Genomic DNA, 11295 nt, shown 5'->3' on the forward strand with positions numbered 1-11295 from the left:
GAAAATTTAAAGTATGAAAAAATCATCTGAAAGTATTACTTCATTAAACCATGTGAATGTTTTGCTACAAGTACCAAATGCATATATTTGCAAATTTGTTTATCCTCATCAGAGATTTATAGCGATAAGTATTTGAGAGTGCACTTTTATGTGTTAAAAAAATGTGTTTGTTTCACATTTTATAAGGATCTTGGTTTCAGTTCTAATATACACTTTGTAGACTTACACAAGTCGATATAGGATCTGGGATCTCAAAGCTAAGATCATCCCAGGGCAGAGTATTTGATACAAATAGGAAAGGTGCACTGCCATAGGAAAAAAAAATAGGTCAGATGGCACATTTTTCCAGAACTAATTATTTATATTTCTCCCTATCAGCATTATTACATACAGAAGAAACGAATAAATAAGAGAAAGAAAGAAAGAAAGAAAGAAAGAAAGAAAGAAAGAAAGAAAGAAAGAAAGAGAAAGAGCAAAATTTATCCAACTTACATAAAATGGAATCTTTTTTAAATCTTTACTTTGAAATGAAGATGCAGTTTTTAGGAGGTAATATTTTCTTCTAATTATCAAGATACTCACAAACACCAGGGGAGAATTTGAAACACCAAAATAGGAATTGATAATATGAGCTCACCATGCATTCATAAACCTCTCCCCCTGGGTTCCTCTGGATTCTGCTACCTTGGCTTTTGTCCAATGAGCTTTTAAAAGCAAAGGGGAAATGCTGGAGGCTTAAACCTAAGGATTGACCTGCTACTACCACTCCGTGTTTGACCAAAACTCTCATTAGGAAACAACATGGAATAGTTTTTAGCTGCAAAAAGGCACCCAGGAGAATGACAGAAATGTATTAGGTTAACTGTCGGTGCTGCCTGTATACCAAAACAAAAACATCCTGGGAGAGATATGAGCTATGTCAGAAACAGAGTCAGCTAACAACTGTCAGTTGGGATTGTTGAATAGCATTTAAATGCACTGAGCAGCATTTGGGAGCAGGTGACTTCCAAGAAGGATGGGGAAATGAAATTTTGTTAGCTTTGAGAATAGAGAAAGAATGGAACTTAGTAATTCTTTTTTTGTAATGTTTCAGAGATTTAATTTCATTTTTTCTTGCATGTAAAACCTCGACTCTCACAAATTTGCAGAGATATAAATAATGGGCTCTATCTTCACACAGTGAAGAACATTTAATAGGCAATTTATGAATATTTGTTTTATACAAAAAGGAAAGGAAGAAGAAAGCAAATGAGGGAAGAAGTAAGGAGGGAGAATCAAGCCTGAATTAACTGTTGCTGAGTAAAAGAACTGGGAGCTGAAGTGAGTTCGATGAGGCTGAGTATAGGCATCAGAATGCTTGCATGTTAGCCTCAAGCTGTAAGTGGCAGCTGGCTGCATGGCCTTGGCCAGGTGGTCAGTCAGCACTCACTAGTAGAATTTGGCATTCAAGTTAAGCAGCTGCAAAACGGAAATGGCCCAGCAGCTTTGTAGAAACAGAGATACGGGCCATTTTATGGTTCCAGGCTTCCAGCCAATCATGACAGGAGAAGGCCGATGACACCTGTCAGTGCCCACAATGGAAAGAGCAGAGCTGCTCTACAATACAGTGCACCAAGCAGGAAAGAGGACAGTCCGGAAAGACCACACTCTCCCCACCCTCAATTAAAGAGGGGAATCATCTGGTAAGTATGGCATACTTTGGAGAAATGATGGACAAAAATAGATGGGACTTTGTAAGCAATCTGCCCCCCAAAATTTTCATAGTAATGATTCATATAGTGAATTTGTGGCATAGCAGGGACTAAACAATAGGTTTGCTGATTCTTAGCTCAAAGCTCTTCCACCACTACTGGTTGAAGGCAAATGATTCCCATTTTATCACAACTGCTTTGCTCAGTAGAAATAGGCAAAGCTTGTTCATAGGTGTACCAAAGCTATTAAAAGAATGTTTAATTTTCTCTTCCATTAAAATAATCTCCAGAATTCTTTTCCTCAATTGACATGGAAAAACAGAAATTGCCATAAAGACAATCTTCTCATTTTAGCATTCAGAATGTTGTAACTATGTACCAGGCACAACCTAAAAAGAATTTTACAGACTTTGTCTCTACCCTCTGGATTATTTTCTAAAACAAGAGATTATAGTTATGGTTATGACACTGTACTGTGCTCGAAAAAATTTAACCCTGTAATTTTACTTGCTACCAATTTATTTCCAGCCATTAAATCTGAATTAAAATACTTCATTTACCTAATCTAGGGATTTGGGACAAGGGTTATTCAATATGTCTTGATAAATCTTTTAAATTCTCTTTGGATTGCAGGTGTTTGAAAGATACTATTTAATATACGGTATCTATAGACTGTGAAGTAACAAAGGATCTAAATGAGAAGTCAAGTGAACGAAAAAGCCCAGACTAGAGTTAAAAATAAAATCTAAATTTTCTTTGTTTTATTGAGATATAATTGACATATTATATTAGTTTTGGGTGTACGAAATAATGATTTAAATATGTATATGCTGTGAAATGATCACTAAAATAAGTCTAGTTAATACCCATCACCACATACTTACAGTTTTCTTTTTCTTTGGTGAGAACTTTTAACATCAATCTTGGCAACTTTCAAATATACAATACAGTATTATTAAGGGTAGTCACCATGCTGCACATTACATCCCATGACTATTTATTTTATAATTGGAAGTTTATACCTTTTGACCCCCTTCACCCATTTTACCCACCCTCTACCCCCTGCCTTAGGTAACCACCAATCTATAATCTGTATCTGCAATTTTGTTTTTTTGTTTTTTAGATTCCACATATAAGTGAGATCATACAGTATTTGTCATTGTCTCACTTACTTCACTTAGCATAATGCTCTCAAAGTCCATCCATGTTGCAAATGGCAAGATTTCCTTCTTTTATGGCTGAATAATATTCCATTTTATATATGTATCACATTTTTCTTATCCATTCATCTAGCAATGGACGCTTATGTTGTTTCCATATCTTGGCTATTGTAAATGATGCTACAATGAACATGAGAGTTAGTGATTTAATTTCCTTCGGATAAATATCCAGAAGTGAAATAGCTGCATCATATAATGTCTTTTTTTTTTAATTTTTTGAGGAAACTCCATACTGTTTTTCATAATGGCTGCACCAATTTACATTCCCATCAGTGGTGCACAGATTTCCCATTTCTCCACTTCCTCATCATCACTTGTTATTTCTAGCCTTTTTGATAACAGCCATACTATCAGATGTGAGATGGTATTTCATTGTGGTTTTTCATTTGCATTTCCCTGATGCTGAGTGTTGATGAGTATCTTTACATATAACTGTTGGTAATTTGAATGTCTTTCAGAAAAATGCCTATTCAGTTCCTCTACCCATTTTTAATTGGATTTAGTTTTTCTTGTTGTTGCTTGTTTCTTCTATTGAATTGTATAACTTATTTATATATTTCAGATATACTTTCTTATGTGCATTTTATACATTAAAAATAAATGGCAAAAGTCCATTGATATTTGACATAGATAAAATTTGAAGCTTATGCTTTTTTTAAATGTTTATTTATTTTTTAGAGAGAGAAAGAGACAGAGCATGAACGGGGGAGGGACAGAGAGAGAGAGAGGGAGACAGAATCTGAAGCAAGCCCCAGGCTCTGAGCTGTCAGCACAGAGCCCAAAGCAAGGCTTGAACTCATGAGCCGTGAAATCATGACCTGAGCCAAAGTCGGATGCTTAACCAACTGAGTTACCCAAGCGCCCCAAAGCTTATGCTTTTGGAGAAAATTTCTTGAGATACAGAAATCATCATTCATCTAATTAGCTGTGGGGAGGGCGAACGGGGAGAAGAAAAAACTTGATCTTTGAACATTGTAGCCAATACCAAAATTCCAGTATGGTGTGTAGAGAACTCTGCTGCAGTGACAATGTGTAGAACTAACAATGTAAGTGTGAAGAAATGATGAAACAGAAGAGGCAATTGGCCTCAGGGCTGGTTTGACTGCGGAAAGGAAATCTGAAATTCTGGAAAGCAGCACAGTGAACGCTGAATAAAGGCTCAGACATTGCTTCTGGGTCATTTTCTCAGCACTAATTTCTGACACAATATCATGTCATAATGACCAGTGGAATGCTTCGAGGAAAGGAGGCACAAGGGAGCTAGACTAGAATTGGCCACAACCACCCCTTACTTAAAACTAATAGCCCTAATGTGAAAACCTCACATCAACCTTTGGGAGGAAATGTTGACAACTCGGAGGCAAATAATGAAAACTCAAGTGAGAGTCAGGCTGACACTATACTGTTCAGTCTCATCAAGTGGCTGATGAGGATGAGGAGGATACATTCCCTGAGGATAGAAATGAGCCAAATAATGGCAGCTTATGGGAGAGAGACTAATTAAAAGATGCAGAGAGCATGACAACGAGACCTCAGTGTCTGATGAGGGAAATAGTGTAAATGAACTACTTAACATGAGTTAGCCAACACCAAAATGTATTAGGTACAAACAATGTAAAATAGCTACCTAGTGATCAGAGCATGGGGCCAGGGAAACCTCCTGTGATTATATATACAGCAAACACTTTTACAGTGAGCTATGGGCTAAGGAGATCAGGGAAAGAAGCAAGCCAAAAGACAGTCTTCATGGTGTTTGACATCTAAACTTAGCACCATATATGGGGCACCTGGGTGGCTCATTTGGTTAAGCGTCAAACTTCGGCTCAGGTCATGATCTCACAGTTTGTAAGTTCAAGCCCCGTGTCAGGCTCTGAGATGACAGCTTGCTCAGAGCCTGGAGGCTGCTCTGGATTCTGTCTCCCTTTCTCTCTGCCCCTCCCCACTCACACTCTGTCTCTGTCTCTCTCAAAAATGAATAAACATTTAAAAAAAAATTAAACTTAGCACCATATCATCAGCAAATGACACAGCCAGCAAATGGGAAATATGCTAGTTAGTTCAACAGAGAGAATCAAATAAAGGAATTACTTAAAAGAGTTATTGAACAACGGAACAATCAAAAAGGGAATGCTCGACTAACATGGATAGTAACTAAAGGAAGGTTCTATCTGTAGAATGCAAACAACAAGAGATGAGCTTGAGACTGGTGGTACACTAGAGAAGAGGACTTGAGAAGCTCTGACTCAGCTCTCTTAGAGGTGAGAATCCCTGATGACAGCTGGTATCTCAAGAGCTCAAAGGAGATGCCCTGCCAACCTGGAAGAGGGTCCTACCAGACTGCTACTAGTTTCTCAAAGAAATGCCATGAAGTTGGTTCTAAGAACATGGAAGAAACCCAGAAGCTAAACCAACAGCTACTACTGAGGTGAGAAGCTATGGCTGAGATGAGATTGACAGGAGCAGTAGACACCTGGAAGAAGCAAATACCTTCTCCTTCCAACTATATTTCAACCTCTTCAGTAACCTCCATTGACAGACTGAACAGGAAAATAGCTGGCAAAGAAGAAATGTAGTTTGCAGAGCCCCCCACAGCACAGAACTGGAATACAATACTTAATAACTGTCACCATGGACTTAACAACCTTGAACCTGAAGGCCAGAGAATATCAAAAGGATTTATTGGAAGAGGCTAATGGTGCTATAATTTCAGTTTATAATCTTATGAAAAGAGGACATTTTTGATGCCCTCCTTACATATGTATGAATCTGAACGACCACCATAATAAAGCCTTTCTCAGTATAGGTTTATCTATAAATGCAATAAACTCAGCTATTTGTCTTTATAAGGTAGAGAATAAGGTAGAGCACCCAGAGTTTAGTTAATTCAAGTGTTATCATTTCCCAAAGTCTCAATTATACTTTACTTTCATCATACTTTCTACCAGAGATGTTAATGAGAAGCAAAATGGACTGAGACTGTTAATGGACTGAGAAATATTCAAATGTAGGGAAAAGAGAGAAAATAAAAACAATGTGAAGAGTCTAGAACAGGATAATTGGCCTCTGAATAATTAAGTTGATCCTGTGAAAGCATCTTCCCTAGGAATCCCTATTTTTATAGGAATACATTGAGATGACAATTAATTCACATACGGGCTGAAGTACAAAACAGATATAATTGCTACAGTGGTTGTAAAAAAAAGTCCAAGTGAAAAGGTGAGCACTAATTTTCAAGAACAAAAAGAAGATATATGATGGATGTCCCTTATTCCAATTTTCACATCTTTACCGTCATGTAAAATGTGGACAAGGAGTTATGGAATATTTTGCTAACATGCCATAAGTTAGAACATAAATGCATACATACAAATCATGTTAAGAAAAAAATGGCACAGAGACATCTAGATAAAATTAAGTAGAGTATTGTAAAGCACATTAAAATTTCTTTCCTTGGTGTTGGACATAGTAAATGTCCACACATAGTAAATGTCTCATGAATAGTATATAACTGTCCATTTGAGGTATTCACACACACAAAAAACAAAACAAAACAAAACAAAACAACAACAACAACAACAACAAAAAACAGAGTTAGCTTTTGTGTCAGTTAGCCATTGCCCAAAAATACTGCATAACAAAATGACACAAAATTTAGGGGATTGAAAGAAAATTGATAATTTTTATGAACCTGCAGTTTGGTTGCTTTCGTTAATCATGGGAGGCTCAGCTGGTGGTTCTTCTCACCCCCACATGCACCACAGACAGCAGCCCTACAGGGCAGCCGGACAATCTGTCTTCCACATATCTTCCATTCTCTTTATAGCAGCAGACTGGCTGAGCCATGCTTTATTGGTAGCAATGACAGAGGTACAAAACAGTATGTGGAAATGCCTTGGACCTTTTATTTTATTTTTTAACATTTATTTATTTTTGAGAGACAGAGTGAGACAGAGCATGAGCAGGGGAGGGGCAGAGAGAGAAGGAGACACAAAATCTGAAGCAGGCTCCAGGCTCTGAGCAAACATTCAGCACAAAGTCCGACACAGGGCTGGAACCCACAAACAGTGAGATCACGACCTGAGCCAAAGTTGGATGCTCAACTGACAGCCACCCAGGCACCCCTGCCTTAGTTAGACCTTTTAAAACACAGTATCATTCCAATATCAATGTGTCATTAGCCAAAGCATATCACCAAGTCAAAGGACAGGGGAATTCTCCTGACCATGAGAAGGCCATAGTAAAATGGTGAGTTGCAGGAGGCGTGAAAAATTGGGACCAATTATGCAATGTACAAGTTTGACCTCTATTTCATAAGGAAATAAAAAAGACATTGTGTTCTATATGCAAAGAAAGTCCTTATCCATTGAGTATTCGATCTGGCAGATTTCTACAATGAGAATTAACAGCAGAATGTTTTTCTCTTGAAAACAGAAATAAAACTTCAAATGTAAAAAAAAAAAACACAGAAAATTGCTTTAATAGAAAAAAATGCTAAATTTAGGTAAGTCATCAGAATGAATATGGAAAACCTTTGTTGCAGTGACAGAGCATCAGGCCAAGAATGAAGATTATGGCAAAGGATGAGTAAATGTAGACTATTTCTGATCCACACTGGGCCTTTGTGTTAGTTAGGAAAAGGTCCTCCCTCTGGGGGAGACAAGTCACATCTGGGTTCAGGATTTGGTAAGTGGGGCTTGGACTGGATTTCAGCTTCCACCTGCTCTCAGCTAGGTCTCATCATTTAGGGTAATCCCGGTGAAAGAGAAAAAAAGCAGAGTTACCTAAGGACTTTACTAGTTTTGTTGATGTGCCTCACTGCCTTGCTATATCTTAAAATTCTTATTGGTTTACCTTAACAGTTCTTTCAAATGGTAGATATTCTTTTCTTCCTTCTTGCCTTTCTTCCACAAATAGGGGCTGAAAGGGGCGCCTGGGTGGCGCAGTCGGTTAAGTGTCCGACTTCAGCCAGGTCACGATCTCGCGGTCCGTGAGTTCGAGCCCCGCGTCAGGCTCTGGGCTGATGGCTCGGAGCCTGGAGCCTGTTTCCGATTCTGTGTCTCCCTCTCTCTGACCCTCCCCCGTTCATGCTCTGTCTCTCTCTGTCCCAAAAATAAATAAAAAACGTTGAAAAAAAAATTAAAAAAACAAACAAACAAACAAACAAAAAAAACCAAATAGGGGCTGAAATTCTGTATAGCAAGTATGTACCAGGCAGGTAAGATGCGGCAGGAACAAAACAGACAAAATGCCAGCCCTAGCAAGGTTTATACTGTAGCAGGAGAGTCAGACAATGAACAGTAAGCATAACGAATGAATTTTATAGAGTAATAGAGGATGATAAAAGATTTACAGAAAAGAAAGAAGGGAAGGGGAAGGAAGATAGGATAAGATTGTCTCAACAGGTAATAACCAGAGCAAATGCCATCTAAAATAACAGGTCTTTGTTATTTTAAAAAATGTATGGAAAACTTTTTATTGCCATATTGTCATTTTCCCACTCTATATCCATGGTTGTCATTATGTAAGAAGAAATGAACCCTTCCTAATTTACTCACACCTCAATTCTAATTGATTGTGTAAGCCTATACTTCCTAGTACAAGACTAAACCTAAAAGAAAATCCAATCAGAAGACAAACCTTGATAAAACATAAAATAAATTCTTGCCCTTATTTTGGTAATCTAAGTTCATTATTTTATCTATATATAACAAATATGGCTAAAGCAAGTAAAAGCTTGGAGAAATTTTACAGGAGATTTTTAAAATAAATGCATGTGTAATATAATTTATGTCACAGCTTTTGTGGTCCATATAACATTTTTTCCATTTTTTAAATTTAGTATGTTATGCCCATTGAGTTGAACTTAAGATAAATTTATTTATAACATTTTACATTTGCCATAGTGCTTAATAAATAGTTTTAAAGTCTAGAAAACCTTTCCCTTGGCTATGAATTAATCTATAGAACATTCAAAATGGTTGAGTGTGCAAGTTGGGAAAATGAACACATTTGTTACAGTAACAACCCTCTAATGAATTATGGTCTTAAGCTGTTCTCTCAAGTTGTTTATTTAAAATGGTCCTTATCAGTGGTCCAGTTTTCTGGTTAAAAAGGATTATTAAAGTAACAACAAAAACAAAATGAAAGTACAGATAATTACCTAATATTTGTGTTTCTACCAAATCAAGACAAATACATTGAAAAACTTGGGTCTTAATCATGCAAGCATAATAGTTAATCCTTAGCTTTTTGAACTCTACTACCCTCTAAATTTTCTTTAGCAGTTCAAAAGTGTTGTCAGTGTGCTCCTTGTGAAGCACAGAATTCTCTTAAAAACTTTAAGATCTACGTAATTTTAGGACCACAGAATTATAACATTGCTCTCCTTTTCCTTGATTCAGTACATTGCATAACATTGCATACAGTAAAAGACTTCTTTTCTTCCTTTAATCCTCTTTGATTGTTATAACTTGTTTGATAAATGAATTCTGAGAAGAGTAATACGTGTCTCACTTTAAATACCTTAGGTTGGCTTATGTGCAAATGCAATGGCCAGCTTCCTATGTGTAACTGAAATGGAATGAAATGGAATTGAATCCATCACTAGTGAGTTAATGATTCTCTACTTCTTATGTTGGATTGTTGGCAACTTTCTAGGTTGCTGAAAACATACCAGTAAAAATTCTGGAGATGAGAAACTTTCGATAGGACATTTTCTTAATCTTGAATTTTAATCTCTACATTTGCAGTCATTTTAAACCTCTGCCTGGCACCTAATATGAGTTCAATAAATGTTAGTTGCATGACCTCACATATATGTAAGTATGTAAACCCTTATATATATTTTTATTATATTAAATGAGGACTAGATTCTTTGCTTGTATCACATAGGATATGGGATAGGCATTTTTTTAAGTCCAGATAGTGAATATTCTAGGCTTGCGTGACATACACTCTGTCACAATCAACTCTGATGTTATAGCACAAAATCAATACATAAACACAAGCAATACACAAATGAATGTGAATGGTTCTATTTTACTAAAACATTTACTAAATGGTCATAGGCTACAGCCTATATGGGTTATACTTTACCCTTGATATAGACCATTTCAAATTGCACATGCAAGTTGAACTACAGAATTGTCCCTAAAACTCCAGGTAAACACAAGGGAATTTTGTTGAACATATTCAAAATGCACATCTATAGAGTTTTTGAAAATTTATGAGTTATTTCTGACTCATTTAAAGAAACTAATTGTCCAAATTTTCATATGTTTTATAATATTTAAATAGAGGTATGCTTAAAATATAAAATAAGGAATCTTGTTTTTATTGTCCATGTGATCCAAAACACACGAATACAACTAGGTATCACAATTTACTACTAACAACTTTAGAAAGCAATGGAGCAAATTTAAAGGTAAATCCTTCTCTTAACCTATGACTGCCTTATTCATTTTTAAGTTATTAATTATATTAATCTGTAAAATGAGAAAGATGTGAGCTTCATATCATTAATCTCTAAAATGGGAAGAGTATTTGCACAAAACCCTTCAATGAATGGAGGGAAGAACCAAAAAAAATCAATTTGGGTCTGTCAAGCTGAGAGGTCATGTTTAATTTTTTAATGTGACCTTTCAGAGTATTTTGATGCCTCAGTCTTAAAGGCAGTTGAGGTTAGCAAGATCCTCCAATATACTGAACTAAAAATACTCAGCCTAAGTGTCCGAGAGAACAATATCACAGAATTGACATTGCTGCTGAAAGCCTACAAGAAGCAAATAAAAAAACCAAAAAGATTACAAGACATTTTATAAGCAAAGTGCTCTCTAAATGCTCAATAATGTTTCTGCTAATGACTTTCCTCTCCTAGAATTCTGCCTCAGTCTTTCAATGTCTTTCCTGTATCACGAGTGTATTTTAGTTCTAGCTAGTCTCCCTCAGATGCCATTCAGTGAGTTAGAACCATTTGGCAGGCAGCCATACACTACCTGTAACAAAGACCTTATTTAAGTTCTGTATATTAAAGATAGAATTGTCATCTCTGCTAGACGAGGATCTGCTAAGCTTACCAGGGTAACTCTCTTAAAGGATAGTTTATTTTTCATAAAATAAACTGTGGAGACAACTAAATCTTTGAACACAACCACTGACCGCTTGTAATAACACCATACCCTAAATAGGTATCCTATCTAGCTTATACTCAACGAAACTTCGAATAGCTAATTTATGACTCATCGATTCTACTTCCATGTTTTACTGCTTCTGGTTAAAGCAGAAAGCTTCTTTTTTCAGATGGTGAAAATGAAAAATAGATTTGCAAGATCAAGGTACACTTGGGAGTGCAAACCAAAGTCAGATCATGGAAGAATCTCTTTGAT

The 11295-nt window shown here is 36.4% G+C and overlaps 1 long non-coding RNA gene across 1 annotated transcript; it reads left to right on the forward strand.

The window, feature by feature from the left end:
* Positions 1-384: 384 nt before the first annotated feature.
* LOC131511440 (uncharacterized) lies at positions 385-2436 on the forward strand. Its single transcript, XR_009261526.1, has 3 exons — positions 385-549; positions 1524-1682; positions 2325-2436. It is a non-coding gene; the product is annotated as an uncharacterized LOC131511440 (long non-coding RNA).
* Positions 2437-11295: the final 8859 nt, after the last annotated feature.

The sequence above is a fragment of the Neofelis nebulosa genome, chromosome 5, assembly GCF_028018385.1.
Source record: "Neofelis nebulosa isolate mNeoNeb1 chromosome 5, mNeoNeb1.pri, whole genome shotgun sequence".
Classification (NCBI taxonomy): Eukaryota; Metazoa; Chordata; class Mammalia; order Carnivora; family Felidae; genus Neofelis; species Neofelis nebulosa.